The sequence below is a fragment of the Bubalus bubalis genome, chromosome 5 (assembly GCF_019923935.1).
Source record: "Bubalus bubalis isolate 160015118507 breed Murrah chromosome 5, NDDB_SH_1, whole genome shotgun sequence".
NCBI classification, from domain to species: Eukaryota; Metazoa; Chordata; class Mammalia; order Artiodactyla; family Bovidae; genus Bubalus; species Bubalus bubalis.
Window position 1 is genome coordinate 78,832,391 of NC_059161.1, and position 23,991 is coordinate 78,856,381.

Sequence of the window (23,991 nt, forward strand, 5' to 3'; positions counted from 1 at the left end):
GCCCGTGGACAAATTCTAACCCACTCTTTGCGTTCCTTAGTCCGCTGTTAACTTGGGGGGAAAGGGGGCAACAGCACCGCGCAAGGCAAAAATGCTGTGCCTGTGAGTTGCACCTGTCCTCTAGAAGCTGCTGAATTTCCCCTCTGTATTCCTTAGCAAGGGAGTAAGAGGCAATATGAGAACGGCCCCTTTCCCCTCTCGGATCTCCCTTCTTCTTTCGGACCAGCGCTGCGTCTGAAGGCGCAAGGGCTCCGCGGCCCGGGAGGCCCAGCCATAGCATCCGGCCCGGCCCCGCCTCCCGCGAGCTGTGTCGGGAGCGGGCCGCCGACCACTCAGGAGTTAAAACGGCAGCGGGCCTGGAGGGAGGGGGCGGCGCGGCAGGCAGACAGCGAGGAGGCGCCCGGCGCGGGCTGGGGAGGCCGGGGCGCGGCGCAGCGGCGAGGAGAGGCCGGGCGGAGGGTGCGCGGAGGGGCGCGGGCGCCGCGGGGGCCTGCCGGCCGCACCCGCGAACGCGCGGCGGGCGGAGGAAGCTCCGCTCTCGGCCGCCGCCCTCCAGCCCGGCGCGCGGGCCCGGCGCGGGCAGGGAGCGGGTGCTTCTACCGGGCCGTCACCTCGCTCTGCCCCGGGACCACTCCCAGGAAAACTCCGCGGCGGGGAGGAGCCCGCGACCCCGCCCCGGCCTGTGCCCGCGGCCTCCCTGAGCCCGGCCCGGGCGGGAGCCGAGCGGTGCGCGGGCAGCAGACGGCGCCCGGGGTGAGTGTGCGGTTCGCGGGCGGACCCCGGGGGCCGGGGGGCCCGCTGGGGAGCGGGGGCTTGGGCGCGGGGCGGCCGCGCGGGGGCAGGGAAGGAGGGCCGGAGACAGGAAAGGTTGCCGGCCGCGCGGGCTGGACCCGAGGAAGGGGCGTCCGAGCCTGAATGCACCCGAAGAGGTCCGAGCCGCCCCAGACTGTGGCTGGGCAGAGCGGGGGCCCCGAGATGTCGGGGGGCCGCGAGGTTAGGGGGGGCGTGACGGGGGCGGACTCGCCAGGGAGGGCTCCGGAGCCTGCGGACTTGCCCTCCCCTGGAGTTTGGGCGTCCAAGGTGGCCTTCGTGTCGGTCCGAAGTCTCTGGAGCCCGGAGCCCGGAGCCCGGAGCCCGGCTCCTCCCGGGCGGCCGGAGTCTGTGCGCGGCCTCTGCGCGGGGACCTGCGGCGTGGAGGAGGGGCCGGCTCGGGCCGCCGCGGCCGCCGGCCGACCGAGGGTGGGCCAGCCACAGGTGGTGCGTTCGTCCTGCGGGCGGAGGGCGGCGCGGGCTCCGGCTGCCCCGCCAGCGGGGCGCTGCCGGGTGGGGGGAAACTGAGCTCCAAGAAGCCCCGGAGGTGCGGGAGACTGGGACCTGGAGCGGGGGCCCGGGGGTGTTGCTGTGCCCCCCTTCTGGCCCTGCCCTTCCTCCCCCACCAAAGGAACAGGAAGGAAAATGTCAGCTGGGCTTTGTGCTCTGTTCTTCAGCCTGCCGCAGCTCCCATCTGTTGGAGCCAACGCAGCTTCTAATTGGGCAACCGGCAGGGTCGGGAGGGGGTGGGCTGGGCGCAGCGCTCGGTTGATAGAGATGGGCCGATTGGGCCCTCTTCTTGAAGACCCCAGAAGGTGGGTGGTAGAGGAAACAAACCCCCCTCCCCCAGGTCAGGGGGGTAGAGGTGGCTCCCTGCCAGCGTGGCCATCATCATGGGAAGATCTAGGTCTTTCCATGCGCCCTGATAGCCGCAGGCTCCCCGTTCCCTGACAGCTTGGGATGGGCTCTGGCCCATGTCCTCTTCCTGAATGAGAAGGCACGGATCCCCTCCCACTGCTCCTTAAAGTTCCCTCCAACAAGAGCACTGGGCATGGGGTGGGCAGGGTCGTGTACAGGGCACCGAGGCCCCCTTGCCTGTTGTTAGAAGAAAGTCACATGTGAGCGGCCTGACCCACTTTCCTGGCTGGCCAGGTGCCTTTGTGGGGAGAAGATGGAAAGAGAGACCAGTGAGGGGTCTGAGCCTTCTGGATACCTTTCTTTCCCCTGGGCTGGCTCACACTGAGTCTCCTTCCCATGGTGGCTGGGGAGGGGCTACCCTCTAGACCTAGGGTGAAACCTCATTGTTTGGAAAGGATGGAGCAAAACGCCTCAGGCTTCAGGATTGGGACCTGCCCAGGGTCTGGCAGACACCTGGCATCTAGGGGTACCCCCAAATCCACAGCCTCCCCCTGCACAGCCCAACCCAGAGGAGATGCTGAGTGGCAGGGGGAACTCAGAAGTCTCGCTAAGACAATTCCACCCAGGCTGAGACAGCAGATTTCCTCTGGAACTCTCCACAGTTCCTACCCACTCCCCATCCTTATTTCCAGTGCCTCCTCCCCACCGTGCTCCTCCTGTCTCCTTCAGGAGTCTCTTCCTCCCCACCCCCCACCCCCCCCTCGCCCCAACAGTGTTCCCCTTCCTCTCTCACCCTCCTCCTCTCCCCAGACTTCTTCCTCCCTCCCTCCCTCCCTTCCAGGCCTGTCTGCACCTTTTCCCCTTCTCTTCTGTAACCTGCAGCTTCAGCCACAAGCCAGGCGGTATGTAGGCTCCTGGCTTCTGAGCCTCCTAATGGGAACACCTGTGCTGGTAGCTTTGTTGCGTCCCCTTTGCAGGGGCGGAGCCTGGGTGGCCGGCCTGGCAGCTGCATTCCCCTGGCATCACTCCTGTACCAGGGCATTTGCCCCTCCTATCCTCTCTCTTTAATTTGAAATGGGAAGGAAAATCCATTGTTTAAAAAAAAAAAAGCATTCATTCAGCAATTTATTGAGCACCTACTCTGCTCAGCACTATCTTAGGAGCTGAGGATACAGCCATTAAACCTTTATATCTCAGGGCTGAATTTGTATCTGGACCTCCCAGCTGATCAGGTCTCTGCCCACTAGGCTTTTTACCCATTACTTGTGTTGCTGGGGGAGGGGTGTGAACAGTCCTAGTAAATTGTCATCTTTATCATACTGAGTAACCTCTAATGTGACAGGCGCATCTCCTTACAATAAACCAGGTACTGCAAAGCTTACAGACCGAGGTCATCCTGTCCTTAAGACATTTTTGACCTCCAAGGATGGATCAGTTCATGTCTCATCGTTTATCTGGGACGGCCGAATAGAAAGCCGGTGCCTTAGATGGAGAAGGGAGAAAGAAGCATGTATTACTGAGTACGTACTAAGCATCAGTCTGTCAGGAACTTTACAAAAATTATCTGATTTGATCCTCCTAATAACCTTCTAAATTTTGGATTACCATCTGCTTTATAACTGAGGACACTGAGGACCGTAGAGGATAAGGCACTTGTCCCAGGTCACAAAGGTCTCCATTTTGAAATCACTGCATCTTTGCAGTTCGTTTGGCACCTGTGTTTGTGACATCTGGTAACTTATGCAGTTCTCTGAAGGTCACATTTTAACCAAACTTTTCAGAAGCATGCCTTGTCTCCTCCGAATATTAAGATATATAAAGATTTGCTGAATGGTTGCATGAATAAGCTTTCTCAAGGGATCAGGGAAGGCTTCCTGGAGGAGCTGGGACCCTGGGAGAAGAGACAGGGAGGGCAGTGGATCTTCCTGATCCAACACAGGTTTGTAACAAGCTACAGGCAGGCACACACACACAGCACGTCCGCAGAGATCGCTGTTTTCATTCAGGGTCTGTGTGTGGGAGCTTGGTCCGTGGCCAGTCTAATGAATCAGTGTCACTGGTGTTCTCAGCTTCCTTGGGGAAGTCTGGATTCTAGAAAAGCTCTAAGGCAGAGAAGGAGGGTGGAAGGCTTTCAAGCCTGCAAGAACTTTACGGAAGGACAGGGCCGATGGATGGAGGCTGAATGGGACAGGAAAGGGGGAGAGTGACCAAGGAACAGACAAAGGCAGGAGACATGCAGGAAAAGACACAGCGGGCAGGACAGAGTGCAGGATATGGTGCACTTGCTAAGAGAGGGCGAAGAAGGATGCCTTTATCTGATACTTTCTGGAGGGGCTTGGTCTCTGTGTCCTACAGCTTAGAGGCTGGAACGTTCGCCACGTTAGCCGTATGCAGGCACATGCTGTGCGTTCAGCCCAGTGCTAGGTGCAAGGGATAGAAACACATCAGGTGTTGCCCCTGCCTTCTAGGAGTTCTAAAGCCACATCACTGGGACTTGAATCCAGGCCCCATGACTTCTAGCTGAGTGACTTTGGTCAGGTTGTCTAACATCTCTGTGCCTCGGTTTCCTCGTGTATGAATGGGATAATAACAGTACCTACTTCATAGAATTGTAATGATTGAATGAGTTAATACATGCCCTGAGTTTAGAACAGTGCCTGGCACAGTAGGCGCCAGATAAATATTATTTTTAGCATTATTAAGTGGAGTAGTTATGTACTTGCAGTAACGAAACAAGTGCTATAATACAGGGCTTTCCTGGTGGTGCAGATGGTACAAGTGAAAGTCGCTCAAGTAGTATCCAACTCTTTGCAACCCCAGGGACTATACAGTCCATGGAATTCTCCATGCCAGAATACTGGAGTAGGTAACCCATTCCCTTTTCCAGGGGATCTTCCCAACCCAGGGTGAAGAATCCACCTAAAATGTAGGAGATCTGGGTTTGATCCCTGGTTGGGTAAGATGCCCTGGAGAAGGGAATGGCTACCTACTCCAGTGTTCTGGCCTGGGGAATCCCATGGGCAGAGGAGCCTGGTGGGTACAGTCCGTGGGGTCACAAAGAGTCGGATACGACTGACCAACTAAGCACATACAACAGTTAGTCTTACAGTAACAAAACAAGTGCTGTAATCCAGGGGTCTCAGATAAAGAGGTGACTGTGTCTGTCGCCAGTTTATGAGATGGACCTTGGAGGCCATGATACTGGGGCACGGTTTGAAAAGGAGTCAGCCAGGCAGAGGCAGCAGGCCTGAAGGCCCCGGCGCTCAGGACTGCATGTGGAGGGGGCCGTGTTGCGTGCGTACTGCCCTCTATGGAGGGCAGGAGCCCCTTGGACCCATCCCACTGCAGCCTCTGCTTCCAGTGCTCAGAGCTGGGCTTCCGGTGGGGCTGGCAGGTCACCCAGAGCATCCCAACACGCGCCAGCCTCAAACAGTTGGCCTTTGGGCTGAGGACCTGGTGCACCCCTAGGATTGCTAGGATTGGTCTCGTGACCGTGGCCTCTTAACTGCTCTAAGCCTTCGTCAGGCAGTCTCTGCTCCAAACCCAGAGCGGCCACGGGCCTTGTTCTCTGGCTTCCTGCTCTTCCTGGGGACCCAGGAGATGCCTTGGCCTGAGGGCCTGTCTTAGAAGGTGAGTTGAACCAGGCTTGGTTTAGAATTCAGTTTCTGTCTGTACATTTCTTCCACCCACACCTTCCCTGCTGCTCAGCGTTTGATGGGCTTGAAGTTCCCGGATGAAGAGCAGGCAGAGGATTCGTGGGGCGCTGACTGGTATTCAGCCTCCACCTCACACGTTGTGATGGCATTAATGATAGCAGCTGGCATTTATTGAGCACTAACTATGTGCCAGGCACAGTGCCGCGTGCTTTACCTACATTTTTCCATTAAGCCCTCAAAAAGTACTCCATTAGGTAGGTCCTCCTATTATCCCTAATTTAAACACCAGGAAACTGAGACTCAGGTTCAGTAACTTGCTCAAGGACATGTCGCTAGAAAAAAACTGAGGGAGGCCTCAACATTCTCTCTGACTGCAGGGCTCCTGCTCCTTACGCCCCCAGAACCCAGTGTTCTCGGGCCTAGAGGTGCCCTGGTAGCATCCTGCCCGTTCTCCCCACTCCTTCCTACAGTAAGCTGCTCCCCAAAAGAGGGAGATGGGAGGGAGGGCATCTGGGTGTACCTATGGCGATTCTTATTGATGTATGACAGAAAACTACAAAATTATGCAAAGCAATTATCCTTCAATTTAAAAAGATTTAAAAAAAAGATGCCCCCCGAGTCCTGTCCAGGCTAGGGCTGCCTGCCCCACTTTGGGGACCCTCAAGGAGGGTCTCCCTTTTTTTCCCTCAGATGACAGCTCCTGGAGAACCAACATTTTTTCCTTCTGCTTCAGCTAAGTGCTTCAGGGGCCACATGGAGCCAGTGACCTCAGAGGAGTGGCACCCTGACTCAGTCCCTGGGGACCAACACTGTAGTGGGGCCGACGCAGAGGTGACTTCTGGGAGAGGTCTGCTCCCAGTGGCTCCGGGGAACCAGAGTGCAGAGTCCAGACACGGTGGTGGGAGGGGGAAAGCTTGTGACTAGTGTTGCCAGTGGGGTGTCTCTACAAGGGAGCCTCCTGTGTGTTGGGAAGAACAAGAACAAGCAAACATCGTTTTTGCAAACATCTTGCAAGGCAGAGCCTCCAGGAGCAAACATGTGGAAGAAGGAGCAGCGGTTGTTAGGCAGCCAGCGTGGGTCCCCCAGGAAAAGCAGGTCTGTCTTCCCTCATCCCTACCAGAGTGGGAAGAAAAGGGGCGAGGAGAGAGGAAAGGTAGGGAAGGCCGTGTTCCTTTACACAGTGTTCTCAGAATGAGCATTGGAGGCAGGCGACGAAAGTGGCCTGGGAGGACAGGGGTGGTGATGCCCAGGAGATGGAGCGAACACAGGGGCAGCTGATGGGCAGGCTGCAAGTGTAAGTGCTGTGCGTGCGGAGGGGAGGGGCTTGACACTTGGCTCTGCCTGGTCCTCATCCTCACCCTCCGCCTTCTCCTTGGACAGCCCTCCCAATGAGATGAAGGTCACTGGGGCTCACGCAGCTCCAGGCCTCCAAACAGAAGGTGCTTGCCCAGAGTTGGCCTGGAGCTGGCATTGTGGAACCCTTGGGCTTCCCTGATAGTTGGTAAAGAATCCGCCTGCAGTGCAGGAGACCCCCGTTTGCTTCCTGGGTCAGGAAGATCTGCTGGAGAAGGGATAGGCTACCCACTCCAGTGTTCTTTGGCTTCCCTTGTGGCTCAGCTGATAACAAATCCGCCTACAATGCGGGAGGCCTGGGTTCGATCCCTAGGTTGGGAAGATCCCCTGGAGAAGGGAAAGGCTACCCACTCCAGTATTCTGGCCTGGAGAATTCCATGGACTATACAGTCCATGGGGTTGCAAAGAGTCGGACACGACTGAGAGCCTTTCACTTCACTTTCATCTAGGGAGAACCTACACCCTACAGAATTTCCTGTCCATTGTCCTGCTCTGAGCACAGCTGTGCCTCTGCCATCTCAGACCAGGGTGGCGCTGGGTGTCTTCATTCGGCAAGTATTTATGAAGCACCTGTGTCAGACACTGGGTACAAATAACTGAGCAACCAGAGATCATCACCCTTACAGAGTTTATACTTTATTGTCTGAAGTGAAAGTGAAGTGAAGTGAAGTCGCTCAGTCGTGTCCGACTCTTTGCAACCCCATGGACTGTAGCCTACCAGGCTCCTCCCTCCATGGGATTCTCCAGGCAAGAGTACTGGTTTGGGTTGCCATTTGACTTCTCCAGGGGATCTTCCCAACCCAGGGATCGAACCCGGGTCTCCCTCATTCCAGGCAGATGCTTTAACCTCTGAGCCACCAGGGAAGTTCTTATTGTCTGCTGCTGCTGCTAAGTGGCTTCAGTTGTATCCGACTCTGTACGACCCCATAGACGGCAGCCCGCCAGGCTCCCCATCCCTGGGATTCTCCAGGCAAGAACACTGGAGTGGGTTGCCATTTCCTTCTCCAATGCATGAAAGTGAAAAGTGAAAGTGAAGTCACTCGGTCATGTCTGACTTTTAGCGACCCCATGGACTGCAGCCTACTAGGCTCCTCCGTCCATGGGATTTTCCAGGCAAGAGTACTGGAGTGGGGTGCCATTGCCTTATTGTCTGAGGATACAGTAAATAAATAATACGGTTGACCCTGAGCCACAGGTTTTAACTGCATTTTTTTTTTTCCAGTAGTAAATACTGAAGAACTACATTACCCCTAACATGCTTGGCTGAATCAGTGGATACAAAACTGCAAAATAGAAGGTTGATTATAAATTAAACTCAGATTTTCAACTGTGCAGAGAGAGGGTCAGTGCTCCAAACCCCACATCATTCAGTAGTCAGCTATGTATTAATCCCTCTATGGGATTCTCCAGGCAAGAGTACTGGAGTGGGTTGCCATTTTACTTCTCAAGGGGATCTTCCTGACCCAGGGATTGAACCCAGGTCTCCCGCATTGTGGGCAGATGCTTTAACCTCTGAGCCACCAGTACACACTATGTATTATTAGGTTGGTGCAAAAGTAATTGCAGTTTTACATTTTCGAACTTTGCCTATTGATATTGGAATATATTCTTAAATAAATGTGGTTATGTTATACATCATTTTAACGTGCATTTCTTGCTTTATGGTTTTTTGCTAATGACTTATTACTTGCTGTTTGTTTTATATTTATTTTAGACTAGGGAAATGATGTTAGGCAAAAAGCAAATTTGAGCGATTTTCTTGAGTTCAAAATGGGTCATAAAGCAGCAGAGACAACTCACAGTATTAACAGTGCATTTGGCCCAGAAACTGCGAATGGACCTACAGTGCAGTGGAGGTTCAGAAAGATTTACAAAGGAGATGGGGGCCTTGAGGATGAGGAGCACAGTGGCCGGCCATTGGAAGTTGGCAAGAACCAACTGAGAGGATCATCAAAGCTGGTCCTCTTAAAACTGCACAAGAAGTTGCCGAAGAAGTCAGTGTCGACAATTCTGTGGTCATTCGACATCTGAATCAAATTGGAAAGGTGAAAAAACTCGATAAGTGGGCGCCTCATGAGCTGACCTCGAATCAAAAAAATTGTCATTTTGAAGTGCCATCATCTCTTATCTACACAATAACAACAAACGAGTTCTCAATTGTATTGTGACATATGACAAAAAGTGGATTTTATGACAACCGGCAACAACCAGCTCAGTGGTTGGAAGAAGAAGCTCCAGAGGACTTCCCAAAGCCAAACGTGCCCCCCACAAAGGTCATGGTCATTGTTTGGTGGTCAGCTGCCAGGCCAGTGCAGCTTTCTGAATCCCGGTGAACATCTGAGAAGTACGCTCAGCTAACCCATGAGATTCTCCATAAACTGCAACGCCTGCAGCTGGCACTGGTCACCAGAAAGGGCCCAGTTCTTCTCCACAACAACTCCCGACCCCACGTCGCAAAATCAGTGCTTCAAAAGTTGAACAAATTGGACTACGAAGTTTTTCCTCATCTGCCATATTCACCTGACCTTTCCCCAACCCACTTCTTCAAGCACCTTGACAACTTTTTGAAGAGAAAACACTTAAACAACCAACAGGAGGCAGAAAAAGCTTTCCAAGAGTTGGTTGAATTCCAAAGCATGAATTTTTATGCCATAGGAATAAGCAAACATTTCTCATTGGCAAAACTGTGTTGTTTATAATGGTTCCTACTTTGATTAATAAAGATGTGTTTGACCCTGTTGTTGTTCAGTCACTAAGTTGTGTCCGACTCTTTGCAACCCCATGGACTGCAGCACACCAGGCTTCCCTGTCCTTCACTATCTCCTGGAGTTTGCTCAAACTCAAGTCCATTGAGTCGGTGATGCCATCCAACCACCTCATCCTCTGTCACGCTTTTCTCCTCTCGCCTTCCATCTTTCCCAGCATCAGGGTCTTTTCCAGTGAGTCAGCTCTTCACATCAGGTGGCCAAAGTATTGGAGCTTCAGTTTTAGCATCAGTCCTTCCAATGAATATTCAGGTTTGATTTCCTTTAAAATTGACTGGTTTGATCTCCTTGCAGTCCAAGGGACTCTCAAGAGTCTTCTCCAAAACCACAATTCGAAAGCATCAATTCTTCTCTCACATCCATACATGACAACTGATGGACGTTTGTCAGCAAAGTGATGTTCTGCTTTTTAATACACTAAGTTTGTCATAGCTTTTCTTCCAAGGAGCAAGCATCTTTTAATTCCATGGTGGCAGTCATTGGTCACAGTGATTTTGGAGCCCAAGAAAATAAAATCTGTCACTGTTCCAAATAGATTCCTCATCTATTTGTCATGAAGTAATGGGACCAGGTGACATGATCGTAGTTTTCTTAATGTTGAGTTTTAAACCAGCTTTTTTACTCTCACCTTAATCAAGAAGTTCTTTAGTTCCTCTTTATTTTCTGCCATTAGAGTGGTATCATCTGCATATCTGAGGTTGTTGATATTTCTCCCAGCAATCTTTATTCCAGCTTGTGATTCATCCAGCCCAGCATTTCACATGATGTATTCTGCATATAAGTTAAATAAGCAGAGTAACAATATACAGCCTTGACATACTCCTTTCCTAATTTGGAACCAGTCTGTTGTTCCATGTCCAGTTCTAACTGTTGCTTCTTGACCTACATACAGATTTCGCAGGAGGTAGTCTGGTATTCCCATCTCTAAGAATTTTCCACAGTTTGTTGTGATCTACACAGTCCAAGGCTTTAGGATAGTCAATGAAGCAGAAGTAGATGTTTTTCTGGAATTTCCTTGCTTTTTCTCTGAGCTAGCAACAAGACCTGGAGCTGACTGTGTCTCAGACCATGAACTCCTTATTGCAAAATTCAGACTTAAATTGAAAAAAGTAGAGAAAACCACTAGACCATTCAGGTATGACCTAAATCAAATCCCTTTATGGTTTTGCAGTGGAGGTGAGGAATATAGTCAAGGGATTAGATCTAGTAGGCAGAGTGCCTGAAGAACTATGGACAGAGGTTCGTAACATTGTACAGGAGGCGGTGGCCAAAACCATCCCCAAGAAAAAGAAATGCAAAGAGGCAAAGTGGTTGTCTGAGGAGGTCTTACAAATAGCTGAGAAAAGAAGAGAAGTGAAAAGCAAATGAGAAAGGGAAAGATATACCCAACTGAATGCAAAGTACCTGAGAATAGCAAGGAGAGATAAGAAAGCCTGAAGTGAATAGTGCAAAGAAATAGAGGAAAACAATAGAATGGGAAAGACTAGAGATCTCTTCAAGAAGATTGGGGGTACCAAGGGAACATTTCATGCAAAGATGGGCTCAATAAAGGACAGAAACAGCAAGGACCTAACAGAAGCAGAAGATACTAAGAAGAGGTGGCAAGAATACACAGAAGAACTGTACAAAAAAGATCTTAATGACCCAGATAACCACGATGGTGTGATCACCACCTAGAGCCAGACATCCTGGAGTGTGAAATCAAGTGGGCCTTAGGAAGCATCACTACGAACAAAGCTAGTGGAGGTGATGACATGCCAGCTATTTAAAATCCTAAACAATGATGATTGACTTTCCTGTAGCTCAAATGGTAAAGAATCTGCCTGCGATGCAGGAGACCAGGGTTGGATCCCTGGGTCAGGAAGATCCTCTGGGGGAGGGAATGGCAATCCACTGCAGTATTCTTTCCTGGAGAATTCCATGGACAGAGAAGCCTGGCAGGCTATAGTTCGTGGGATTGCAAAGAGTCGGACACAACTGAGCGACTAACACACAAACAATGATGCTGTTAAAGTGATGCACTCGATATGCCAGCAAATATGGAAAACTCAGCAGTGGCCACAGGAGTGGAAAAAGTCAGTTTCATTCCAATCCCAAAGAGAGTATTTGAGCTTAGTTATAATGATTTAACAGTCAGTCCAAAACTGCAGTTATGTTTGTACCAACCTAATAGAAAGTTGGCAAGTGCTAAAAAGAAAAATAAAGCCAGGAAGGGGGATAGAAGAGTCTTAGAGGAGGAAACTGTAGCTTTGTACAGGCTGACCTTACTGAGAAAGTGATATGAGGAAAGAGGAAGGTGCAGGTACAAGGTCTTGGAGGCAGGGCTGTGCCTAGCAGGATTGAGGAGGCCAGATCTTGGTGAGCCGTGGAGCTGGGCTGGGAAGTTTGTTTTTTTTCTCAGAGCAAGGGGAGTTTTTGCAGCATTTAGGGCAGGGGGTGGTATGGTCTGATCCTTTGAAACCCCAAGGTTGGGGCCATCCATTTCAGTGTTTTACTGGGTGGCAAGGAAGTTCTCCAGGCCTTGAAGCTGGTTTAGTCAATCTGCACTGTCCCAAAAAGTTGTCTCATGAAGGGCACAGCCTCCCAGGCAATAGCGGGTGGAGGGGAGAGAAGATAAAGAAACAGTAGACACGGTCTTTACTGGTGAGGAAACCTCCCAGTCATTGGAAAGGCAAAAGTTACAGTCACAAGAAATAAAGAGGGAATAATACCAGACCGTATTTGAAACCAAGTACTAAACTGTGTGTTTAGACTATAAATGTTATCAGAACTGTGAGCTCTGTGTGGGAGTATATACTTCCCTGAGGAGGTACAGCTGATTTGGGCCTGGAAAACAGGGTTGGGTTTGGATCTGCAGAGAGGACTCCTCTCTGGAGGGGAGCTTGTGGAGTGGGAGGGGGGACGGGTGGCCAGGCCAGGGGAGGGTGTAGAAGCTAGCAAGGGCAGGCATTTGTCTCTGGAGTGGCCCTTTCCCATCACCTGGGTTTCTGGGTCCCCTTTATGCTCTTGGGGAACAGGAGGGCAGCCATTTAGTGTTCTTGGCCTCTCCTTTGCAGAGCCAGCTGCTCTCTGTCCCTTGGAACCTCTTGCTCTTCTCAGCCCCAGTCCCAGCTCTCTGGTCGTTTTCATGGACCCGCTTTCTCGCAGTCTGGGGCCATCCATGAGCCCCTGGCCTCCTCACGTTCAAGACTCGGTTCTCTGCAATTCCCTTGAGCTCCATTGTTCTGCCCCGTCTGCAGCCAACTTCTCTTCTTCATTTCTCACTGCCTAGGCTCCTCTTTGGTGGGTTACTCCTAGAACATTACAGTAGTTTGATGTGTAGTGAAATGGGGTCTTCCCTGGTGTCTCAGACAGTAAAGAATCCGCTTGCAGTGCAGGAAACCCGGGTTTGATCCCTGGGTCAGGAAGATCCCCTGGAGAAGAGAGTGGCTACCCGTTCCAGTATTCTTACCTGGAGGATCCCATGGACAGAGGATCTAGCATTTACTAGATCCTCTGTGGACTGTGGACTGTGGGCTACAGTCCACGGGGTCACAAAGAATGGGACATGACTGAGCAACTAGAGAGAGAGCATGAAATGGAAATGAAATTCTGCCCAGATGTGCCCCCATCCTTCTCTTTGTTCTGGAGAGAGGCTGCCTGGGTCCTGGGGGGTCGGGCTTCCTTCTGGAGTATGGAGAGAGACAGCCCTGGGGTGGGGTGGGATCATTGGTGGTGCCCTCCCCTGCCCAGGATGCCCGCCGACCCAGAGCCAAGCGTCCCTTGGGTGAAGCCTTCTGCCCAGTGGTCCGCTCTCCCTCCTCGGGGCCCCCGGCGGCCTGAGGAAGAAGGGCCTAGCACCGTCACCTCCAGGACGCAGGCCTGAGCCTGGGGCTCGCCTACCGTCCAGAGGAGCTGTAACCAGAGCTGCTGAACGTCCCTTCCCTGACCGTATGCCCTTGGGCGTTTTACCTCTCTGAGCCTCAGTCTCCTCATCTCTACATCTGGATTAATAGCACCCACTTCATAGGCTTGTTAATGATCACAGCTGAGTTGTTGAGTGCTTGTGATATGCCAGAAGCTTTGCTGCATTCATCCCACTTAATCCACATAATGCTGTGAAGTAGATGTTATTTTCTCCCATTTTGCTGTTGAGGAAACTAAAGCTGGGAAACATGAAGTAACTTGCCTGAGGCCACACACAGCCAGCATATGGCAGCACCGGAATTCAGCCCCCAGTCTTCTGACTCCAGAGCCCTGGTTCTCAACCAAGTGAGCTAATGAGCTAATCTATGTAGAGTGCCTGCTCCAGAGTAGAAGCTCCATAAATGCTAGTTCCTCTTCTCCTCAATCTCTCCAGAGCTGCACCTCCAAAGAACAACTTTCCCCTCCTGTATCATGTTTCTCCTCCCGGGTTCCCTGGGGCACATGATAAAAGTAGGAATGGGAATGAGCCATCTGTTGATACCAGGGGGGAAGAAAGGCTGAGAGAGGGTGAATAATTTTCATAAAATCAAAAAACACCAGGGCTGTGATTAATACCCAGGGTACCTTTCTCATAAGAATTTGACTCAGCTCCACTGGGTCCCGGGCAGTTTGGCAGGGACTATCTTGCAGAGGTGAGAACAGAGGTTATGCTGTATGGGAAGACCACCGTCTCCCCCAGGGCCAGTGTTGATCCCAAGAGGCCTAGAGACGCGCTAGCCAGGAGATTCTAAGACCTTTGCTTTCTGAACTTGGGTGCTGTTTCTTGAGTTTATTACAAATCATCTGGGGGCTCCTCTGGATGGATTTAGGAGGGGGACGGTGTTGAGGTCACAGTGAGGGAAGAAGGGGTGCTATCTCTTCTTTTTGACTATCAGATCAGGACACCTTTTGCACGAGATGCAGTGCCGAGGGATGGGAATGGGTAATGGGGTGCAAAGGAAGCAAGGACGTGGCCTCTGGGATCACCCGGTCTGATGGGGGAGGTCATTCACTTGCACGCCTGGATACACTGCGCACACAACTCCATCCGACCTGACCGGAAGGAAAAACAAGAACAGATGACTGCAGGGTGATGTGGTAATATGTGGATACAGAGGCATGGGAGAGGAAAGAGCTGAGACTGGTGGATTCCCCAAAACAGGGCTCTTCTGGTGGACACAGAGACCTACCTCTCTGCATGCCCTGCCGGGACAGCCTAAGCTGCCAGCATTCACTCTGAATGGGCAGGCCCTAGAGTTCCTCTGAATTTCCTTGCAAGGGTCCCCTAGGGAGAAAAGGAGGTGTCCAGGTCATAGCATTCAAAACTGATGGCAACTGAGAGTCTTCTGGTCATGTGGCTTCAAACATTGCTAGAAATTGATCCGTTTTTTCAAAACAAAGCTATATGTGTGGTAGGTAGAATAATGGCCTCCCAAAGATGCTCACCTCCTGATCTGCAGAACTTGTAAATTTGTTATGTAACAGGGCAAAGGGAATGAAGCCTGTGAATCAGCTGACCTTAAAATGAAAAGATTATCCTGGATTATCCAGGTGGGCCCCGTGTTATTATCACAAGTCCTTTGAATGTGGAGGAGGGGGCAGAAGTCAGTGTCAGAGTGACGAGATGTGAGGAAGACTCGCCATTGCTGGCTTGGAAGGTGGAAAGGGCCGTCAGCCATGGAGTGCTGCAGCCTCAAGAAGCTGGAAAAGGTGTGGAAACAGGCTCTCCCTGAGACTCCAGGAAGGAATACATACCTGCTGACATCTTGATTTTTGCCCAGTGAGACCCATTTTGGATTTCCCAGGTGGTGCTAGTGGTAAAGAGCTTGCCTGCCAATGCAGGAGAAGTAAGAGACGCGGGTTCGATTCCCGGGTTGGGAAGATTCCCTGGAGAGGGCATGGCAACCCACTCCAGGATTCTTGCCTGGAGAATCCCGTGGACAGAGGAGCCTGATGGGCTACAGTCCATGGGGTTGCAGAGTCAGACATGACTAAAGCGACTTAGCACACACGCACGAGACCCATTTTGGACTTCTGGCATTTCGAATTGTAGACAATTATGTTACTTTAAACCACTAAATGTGTGGTAGTATGTTACCGCAGCAACAGGAAATTAATACCGGCTGCTGTAGCTAGGGCAATGCTGAACCACAGCCCCACTGTTCAGCCTCCTCCTGATCCATGACTGGAGGAATCGCTCCAGAACTCAGAGGCTCAGCAGAGCCTTTTTGAGGTACACTGTGTCTGGAACACAGTCTGGTTATTTCCCCAATGACGACATCGAGTCCCAGAGAGAAGTGGCTTTGTCAGAGGTCCCCGTAGACTGGTGTTCGGTCCAGGGCCTGCTCCTATCCTGTCAGAGATCTCGGGTACTGACCACGTTCATTCCCATCTACTCACTTGTTTGTGGCCAGTGGATGTGTGTGCTAAGCCCTGGGCCGAAGCGCATGTGAGTACCTCGTTCAGGAAGGTGGGCGAGGGTGGTTGAGCATAGTCCTGCCTTCAGCCCTCGGGCTTCTTCCCCCAGACTCGGGCCAGCTGCTCAGGTGTCAGCCTTCCTCCCTGGGGCTGGTCCCTGAATGTGCTTCGTCACCTCCTCTGGGCAGAGCGGCAGCTCTCTGAAGGGAGGGCCTGCCTGCTGGCCCGGCTACTCCTGCCCTCTGGCAGCGCACAGGGCCTGGGGGAGGGTGGGGGCTTGGCCCACTGCCCCCTCCCCCCCGCAGCCCGCGCCTGCTGGGGCTGCCTCTCCCTTCTGCTGGGCGGTTCGGCCTTGCCAGCCCTGCGCGCAGCACACCGGGGCCACAGGCTGGTCCCCGGGGCTGCCAGCTCCTGGTGCCGGTCTCCATGGCAACCCCACATTTGCTGTTCTGGTTCCTAATGACTTATTGGCATGTGTGGTAATTTGTAGAGCTTGGCAGGCAGAGCTAGGGGCGTTTGTGGGGGAGAAGAGGGGGGCTTGGCAGTGGGGAGGGGGTTCAGGTTTGGGATGGTAATCTAGGCACGCTTTCCTTCCCAGCCCACCCTTCCTGTTCTCTGCTAATTAACACCTGTAGCAAAGGAGGTCCTTCAGGTCCAGGGCCCCCCTCTCTGAGGAGCATCAGCTCTCTGCAGGCCCCTGAGATGCAGATGGACAGACAGATGTGGAGCACAGCTGCTCACCTGTCAGGCAGTGGCGGGCAGGCATGGGCTGACAGCCGTGTCCATCCGTGCAGGTCAGACCATTTCTGTTTTCTGACGTCTCCGGCGTGCTCCCTGGGCCCTGGGAACAAGGATCCCTCTTAGACAGAGAGTCTCTCCACCTTGTGAGGAGGCGACAGGTCTTTGCTGCATCTTGGCCTCACACACTCAGAGAACCAAGCCAGGCCGTGCTAAGTGGGATGCCAGCTCGCATAGGCAGTGGGCGATCCAGCCAAGCAATCAAAGTGGGAGGGATGAGCAAGGGCCTGACCCTCTGCACCTCTCTTCAGCAAAGCTTACCCAGCCTTGAAGCCGCTGCCTCGGGCAAGGCAGCGGGGAGCCTTGCCTGTGTGCCGCACAGTCTTCACCCTTCTCTGCCACCGTCTTCGCTTCTGTCTTCATTCTGGTCTCTTTAGGTGAGAGGTAGCTTGGTGTGTTGAAAAGAACACCATCTTTAAAGTTGGATGTATCTAGGTTAGTGTCCCAGAGCCACTGTCTACCACTTATATGACTTTGGACATATCTCATAACCTCTCTTTGAGCCTCAGTTTGCTTATCTGTAAAATGGGATTAACAGACCCATTTCACAGGGTTCTGGAAATGAAGCCAGCTCACCCTTCAACAATTGGCATATAGTAGTGTGCTATGCTTAGTCGCTCAGTTGTGTCCGACTTTGTGACCCCATGGACTGTAGCCTGCCAGGCTCCTCTGTCCATTGGGATTCTCCAGGCAAGAATACTGGAGGGGGGTGCCATGCCCTCCCCCAGAGGATCTTCCCAACCAAGGGATCAAACCTAGTTCTCCCACCTTGCAGGCAGATTCTTTACTGTCTGAGCCACCAGGAAAGCCCAAGAATACTGGAGTGGGTAGCCTCTCCCTTCTCCAGGGGGATCTTCCTGACCCAGGGATCGAACCAGGGTCTCCTGCATTACAGGCAGATTCTTTACCAGTTGAGCTACCAGGGAAGCCCCTGGCACCAATAAATATCAAAGAATTTAAGATATAATCTTTTATCTATACCAATAAATAGGAGCAATGTGATCAATAATTTAAACAATTCTGGTGGGCTTGGTAAAGTTTTCTTTTTTAAGTATTTGAAAAGAGTCTTCATTTATTCAGTAAATATTTACCGAGTACCTACTGTGTACAAAGTCCTGGGCCAGATGCCGGTCTTTCCTAATATTATGATTAGGGCGTAGCTAAGTTGCCTGTGCAGTCCCTAAGCATTGGCGTCGGACAGGAGGTGGAGGGGTGCTGAGGAGGGCTGGTGCAGAGAGAGGGGAGCCCAGGGTCAGCCTCATAGTGCTCTTCTGTGGGTCTCCGAGGAGTGGCTGGCCCCAGGAGAACGGTCTGCACTGTGAAGGCTCTTTCTGGGTCAGGTACCCTGAGACATTCTGCCTGCCTCCTTGGAAGTGGGGAGCCTGTTTTTAGAACTGGGAAGTCTGTGCAGGAGCCAGGAGGAGGTCGCACCTCCACTTCCAGAAGCTGCTGCGGAGGCTTGAGGGGGCCACCGGTGACCCCCAGGGCCAGGACGGAAGAGGAGCAGACGCAGCTGCGGCTCACCTGGGCAGCTGGGTAGATCCCAGCCCTTCAGCTGTTGCTGGGAGGGAGGCGAGGGGGGCAGGAGGGAGCTGGGGACTTGGCTTCCGTCTCTGCCAGCAGATGGGCTTCTGCCTGCAGCCGGAGTCTGTCTGTTCTTCCGTGGGCCTCCCCACAGCCCCTTCCGAGACGGAGCGCTGAGACGGCTGGGCCTGGAGAGTCTGGCCCACGCTTCCCACCCTCTTGTGCACGGAACAGCGCAGACATGATGACGGCGGCTCAGGAACTCTGACTCGGGGCGGGGGGATCCGTGTCTGAGCACGCCTGTAACCCATCTGGGGCTCCCTAACGTGGATTGGGGAGTGCTAGCTTAGCCAATTCCCCAGCCTATTTTTATTGATGTGAAGTCTGAGGCTTGGGGAGGGGGAAGGACCCACCCAAGGCCACATAGACTGGTGTTCATTTGACTTCTGGCCCTGTGCTCTGTCTGTTGCCTCTTCTCAACACTCTTTCCACTTTCCTTTCTGACCTTCCACTCTGGAGAAAGTACTTAAGGTGCAAGGGAATGTAATTCCCCTAAAAGACCATTCTTCCCCAAATCTCATAAAATTAGGCTTCATCTCCACCTCCCCCTGTCATCACCAAGCGCCCTCTTGTTCATAGAAGCCTTTGGTATCTGCCCCTAGGCATCCGCTCCTGGAACAAGTCTGTCCATCGTTTGGAGTGAGCTCAGTGACTCGATGGGCAATGAGTTCTACCCCCAGGCCCATCAGCCCCTTTACGGGCCTCCCCCTCAGCCGGCCACTCCCAAGGTCACACACTGGATCTTGCCCTTGCCTGGAGGTCACCTGATGGAGTCCCCCTCTTTCTGACCACCACCTCCTAGCCCCCCAGCTTGTTATCTCAGACTCCCACGCAGCCATTTTTAACCTCGTTGAGACCTTTGGTTCATATGGACGTAGGTCCTTTGGGACCTATGTTCTAGAGTCTTCGGTCCACTGGCACCTCTGCTTTCTTGCCATCCGTGACCTTCATCTGCCTACTCTTCTTCGAATCCAGAGAGAGTCCATGCTCCATCACTTTAAGAACTCTCCTGCCAATATCCTAACCTCTCCTGACTGTCTTCTTATTGTCCCAGAACTGGCAAAGTCCCAGTTCTGGATTAACCACGCTATCTGCTGCTTTCTGCCTGCATCCAGTCAACAAATCTGCTAGAAAAAGACTCAAAATGAGGCAGATTGGGACCTGTAAAAATTCACCATCGCCAACCCAACTTACCCTGCAGAACTGCCTGGTGTTCCTACCACATTCCTATGGTTATCTCCCTCTCAACTCTCCACGATGACTAGTTCACACCTTCCTTCCCCAAACTCTACCTACGCCCTTACTCTCAGCTCAAGACCTCGCTTCCTACTTCACAGAGACACAGAAGCGTCAGGAGGACACCCTCAACTCTTTCATCAAGCCCGGAAGCCCACCTGCCTCTGCCCAGCCCTGCTCCACCTGCCTGTCTGAGCCAAGGCGGGAGGTGGTGTGGCCCCCGTGGCCCAGCCCTGCTCCTCCCGCCTGTCTGAGCCAAGGGGGAGGCGGTGTGGCCCCCGTGGCCCAGCCCTGCTCCTCCCGCCTGTCTGAGCCAAGGCGGGAGGCGGTGTGGCCCCCGTGGCCCAGCCCTGCTCCTCCCGCCTGTCTGAGCCAAGGGGGAGGCGGTGTGGCCCCCGTGGTCCAGCCCTGCTCCTCCCGCCTATCTGAGCCGAGGGGAAGGCGGTGTGGCCCCCGTGGCCCAGCCCTGCTCCTCGCACCTGTCTGAGCTGAGGGGAAGGCGGTGTGGCCCCCGTGGCCCAGCCCTGCTCCTCCCGCCTGTCTGAGCCAAGGCGGAAGGCGGTGTGGCCCCCGTGGCCCAGCCCTGCTCCTCCCGCCTGTCTGAGCCAAGGCGGAAGGCGGTGTGGCCCCCGTGGTCCAGCCCTGCTCCTCCCGCCTATCTGAGCCGAGGGGAAGGCGGTGTGGCCCCCGTGGCCCAGCTCCTGCTCCGACTGCGGCACACCCTGTCCTCTGGTCTCGGAACGTCCTCCCAGCCATGCTCATGCCTCTCCCGTCTCCATCCACAACAGAAAGCGTCGCCGGCGTTGCCGTGGGGCAGCACGAGCCCCCTTGCTCCTTAGGGGCCGCGCGGCTTGAGAGGACTGGCTGGTTGCGCTGGCTGTCCGTTTCTGCCTTCCCGCCCCTCCCTCGCCCGGCTCTGCCTGGCCCCCGCTGCCTCCATGAAACAGCTTTCCATGGCTCTAAGCGCAGGCAACAGTTTTTAGTTCTCAGAACTGTTTTTCACTCCTTTCTGACACTTCTTTTCCCTCCGCTTCTCTGACCCCCTATTCCTGGCTTTCCTGGTTATTCCAGGTCTTCTTTGCTGACTCATCCTTCCCTTCTCTGCCTCTCAGCGTTGGCATTGCTTATAGTCTGGCTCAAGGTATTCTTTAATGACCGCACAGGCTTGTACTATCAGCCCTGTGCAGGTGGGTGTCTGGCCTGCGTGTTTTTCTCTTAACTTCCATATCCCTGTGTCCATCTGCCTAATTGACTAAGCGGGATGTCTCGAGAAACCTCAGACGTGGCATATCTAAAGACAGAGTCACAGTCCTCTTAAATCTCCACTGCCTTTCCGCTCCCCTGCCTGGTCCCCCTGCAGTGTTTCCTGGTTCTTGAATGGCACCACCTCAAGCCAGTTCTGTTCTGGGAGTTGTTGTCAACTCTTCCCTTTACCCCTTTATGGATGGACTTGCTAAGTCCACCCACAGGCCCTATCCAGTCTCTGGAACAGCGCCCATGTCCCTCACTCCCCATCTACACACTCCCCTCCACACTGCCTTCACCTCTCGCCTAGGACACTGGAACCCCCTTCTGATTCGAGTGTCTACATCTGCCCTTGCCAATCCGGTCTCCAAATAGCTGCTAGAGTAATCTTTTATGGATACAGATCTGATCTGGTCCCAGTCTTTCCCTACTCTCGAAACTCCTCAATGATTCCCAGTGCCCCTACACCCTCATGCTCTACACTCTGCACACTGGCTTCTTTCCATTCTTTGCTAAATTTTTTGACTCATGGTTTTCACACATGCTGTACCCTGGCCTTGCGTCACTCTTCCCATTCCATACTTCTCCCTCAATTCTAGTTAGCGTTCAGATCTCAACTCAGATAACTCTTCTTTAAAAAAAGCTTCCCCAGGGTGCCTCCAGAATTTCATCAGGCCTGTTGAACACACTCATAGTGCCCTGTATGCTTGGGTGTTTGTTGGACAAATGTCTGTCTCTGCCACTAGACTGTGACCCTGTGAGCCACACTGGCCGTTAAGTTCACTTTTGTAACACAGATTAGGTATACAAAAATTATTTGGGGAGTTTAGTGAAAGATCTTTAAATACAAAAAGGATCTCATGAGAAAAGGTGAAGGGAAAAGCCAACCCCAAATGCAGCGTTGGTAGACCAGATGCCTTACCTGTGTTCTACTGTAAAAGGAAGCAGGGTTGATGTTCCCGTCTCCTTTCCCTTCACCCTCCTACCCCAGCTAAAGACCTTGCCTAGCTTCAAAGAAGATTTACTCTGATTTTCCAGCCAGAGGGGTAGACTCCTCTTCACCAATAGTTCTTTCAGGAACAATAGCAATAATCTTCCACATCTGGACAGTTGTTTGCAACCTACAAAGCTCTTTCACATATGTCATCATGGTGTTTTTTAAAGGCCTTTGAGCCACCCCTCTGAGGAAGCTGGGGTATGTGTTATGATCACTTGTTTCACAGCAGAGGAAACGACTGCTCAGAAAGGTGTAGTGGCTTACTTGCAGCCATGGGGCTGGTCAGCGAAGAGTCAAGCTCAAACCCAGTGCGTGTGGCCCCACTTCTGTGCTCTCTGCCCTGCTCCATTCATGCTTGTATTCTAAAAAGAGACAAGTTCTGGGTTATCGATAGGAATGGAAAGAGTGGTACCAAAGAAACACAGGCCTACATGGGTGGGGAAGGAGGAGGTGGGTTGGAAAGTGACGTGCAATCAGGTTTGTGTAGATTTGCTGCGTGGCTCAGGGCGATCCCAGTGGGCTCTGCAGAGCCTGCACAGGCCTCTCACCTTTCCCAGGCACTTAGGGTCTCTCGTTCAGCGCAGGACAGCGGGACCGATCAGGCTCTGGGGACCCCAGGAGCAGAGTGCCCAGGGAATCCAGAGGAAAGGACAAGGTGGCTGAGGAGGGCCCGGGACAGCGGCCCCCACGCCCACCTCCGGAGGGAGGGTTCCGGGCTCCCGGGGCATCCGCGGCTTCCTGCTTGGCTCCTGCCTGCTTTGCAGCCTCTTTCCCTACCACTCTCTGCCCCCTATGCCCTTCTCTGCCACTCCACACCTTAAGCTTTACTCTGCTCTTCCCTCTGCCTGGGTGCTTTTCACGCACACTCACCTGGTCGGCTCTCCCTGTGCTTCAGCACTCAGCCCTGGTGACATCTTTCCCAGGAAAGCTTCCCTGAAGCCTGGAGGCCTCTTCCCTTGTACTAGCACACTCAGCATGCCATATGAAAAATCTCTTTCCCCTGTCTTCCTATCTCGTTGGATTGGAAGCTCCTTGAGAACAAAGGTCTCTGTGACTTATTGATGTGGTTCTCCCAGCAACTGGCAGGAAGAAGTAACAACAGGTAATGAAGGCTTGCCGTGTTATAGATGCTATGTGAAGTGCTCTGTATTAATTCATTGAACTTTAAAATAACCTTATCCTGTAGGTGCTATATACCCTATTTTCAGAAAAACGTTTTGTCTTGAAATAAGTAAGGATTCACTGGAAGTGCAAAGAAGTGAACCAGGAATTCTTGAATATGCTTCATCCAGCCTCCCCCAACATTAACATCTTATGTAGCTATAGTTCCATATCAAAACCAGGAGACCGACACTGATGACGTTCAGTTTACCCGTATTTCATCGTGCACGTGGCTTTGTGTAACCATCACCATAGTCAGGCTCCTTAACTGGACGGTCACAGGGCTCCCTGCTGCTACCTTCATAGCTACACACCCCCATCCCTGACGTCCGGCAACCTCTAACATGTCCCCTATCTCTATGGTGGTGGTATTTCACAGATGTTACATCAATGGGATCATGCAGTCTATAACCTCTGCCATTGGCTTCTTTCCCATCAGCACAGTTTCCTTGGGGTTCAGTCAGGTTGTTCCCTGTATCAGTGGTTGGCTCCTCTTTGTTGCTGAGTGGTGTTCCCTGATAGGGATGCGCTACAGTTTGACTCCTTACTCCCTGAAGTATATTTGCATTACTCCATTTTCAGGGGAGAAAACTCACTTGCTAGGGTCACATAACTAGTAGCTGGCATTTCATAAAGGTTTAGGAGTAGGCACCAAATAGATGTCTCTTGTACTAAGCTCAGCTGAGGGCACCTCGTGCTCTTCTGTTAGTTCCCAGCCTGGTGTCTTCCACACAGTAGGTGTTCAGTGATGTTTGCCATGAGGATGTGGCTGCAATTGCATCTGTGTTTACATAGGTAGCGGTAATGTCTAACTTATCCCTGTGCCTATACATTTGCAAGAGAGACATTTGATAGCTTACATAACTGCACTTTCAGTTTCACTTGGAATATCAGAAAAGGAAAATTGGGGCAGTAAATATGATCACATACAGGGCTGGCATTTTATTGCCTAAAATGCCCAAAGCTGTTGGTTCCAAATTAATATATGCCATATTTGCATGGTATTTTGCATCTAATTTGCAGGTGGCTCATTTTAGCACAATGGAGAGAGGCCCTTCCAGCTCCTGCTTGTCACCCCCGCCCTCTCAGCTGCTCCGGGCAGGCTGGCTGGTGCAGGCTGCACAGACCATGGTTAGGTCCTGAAGGTACCCACCCTAAGCCAAGA

At 52.6% G+C, this 23,991-nt stretch overlaps 1 protein-coding gene across 1 annotated transcript in view; it reads left to right on the forward strand.

The window, feature by feature from the left end:
* The first annotated feature begins 581 nt into the window (after nucleotides 1–581).
* The window catches only part of LRRN2 (leucine rich repeat neuronal 2), a 62,298-nt gene continuing 38,888 nt past the window's right edge, over nucleotides 582–23,991 (forward strand). Inside the window, exon 1 of the mRNA XM_025277791.3 lies at nucleotides 582–753. The gene's annotated coding sequence lies outside the window, so the exon portion shown is untranslated. The remainder of the gene's footprint in view (nucleotides 754–23,991) is intronic.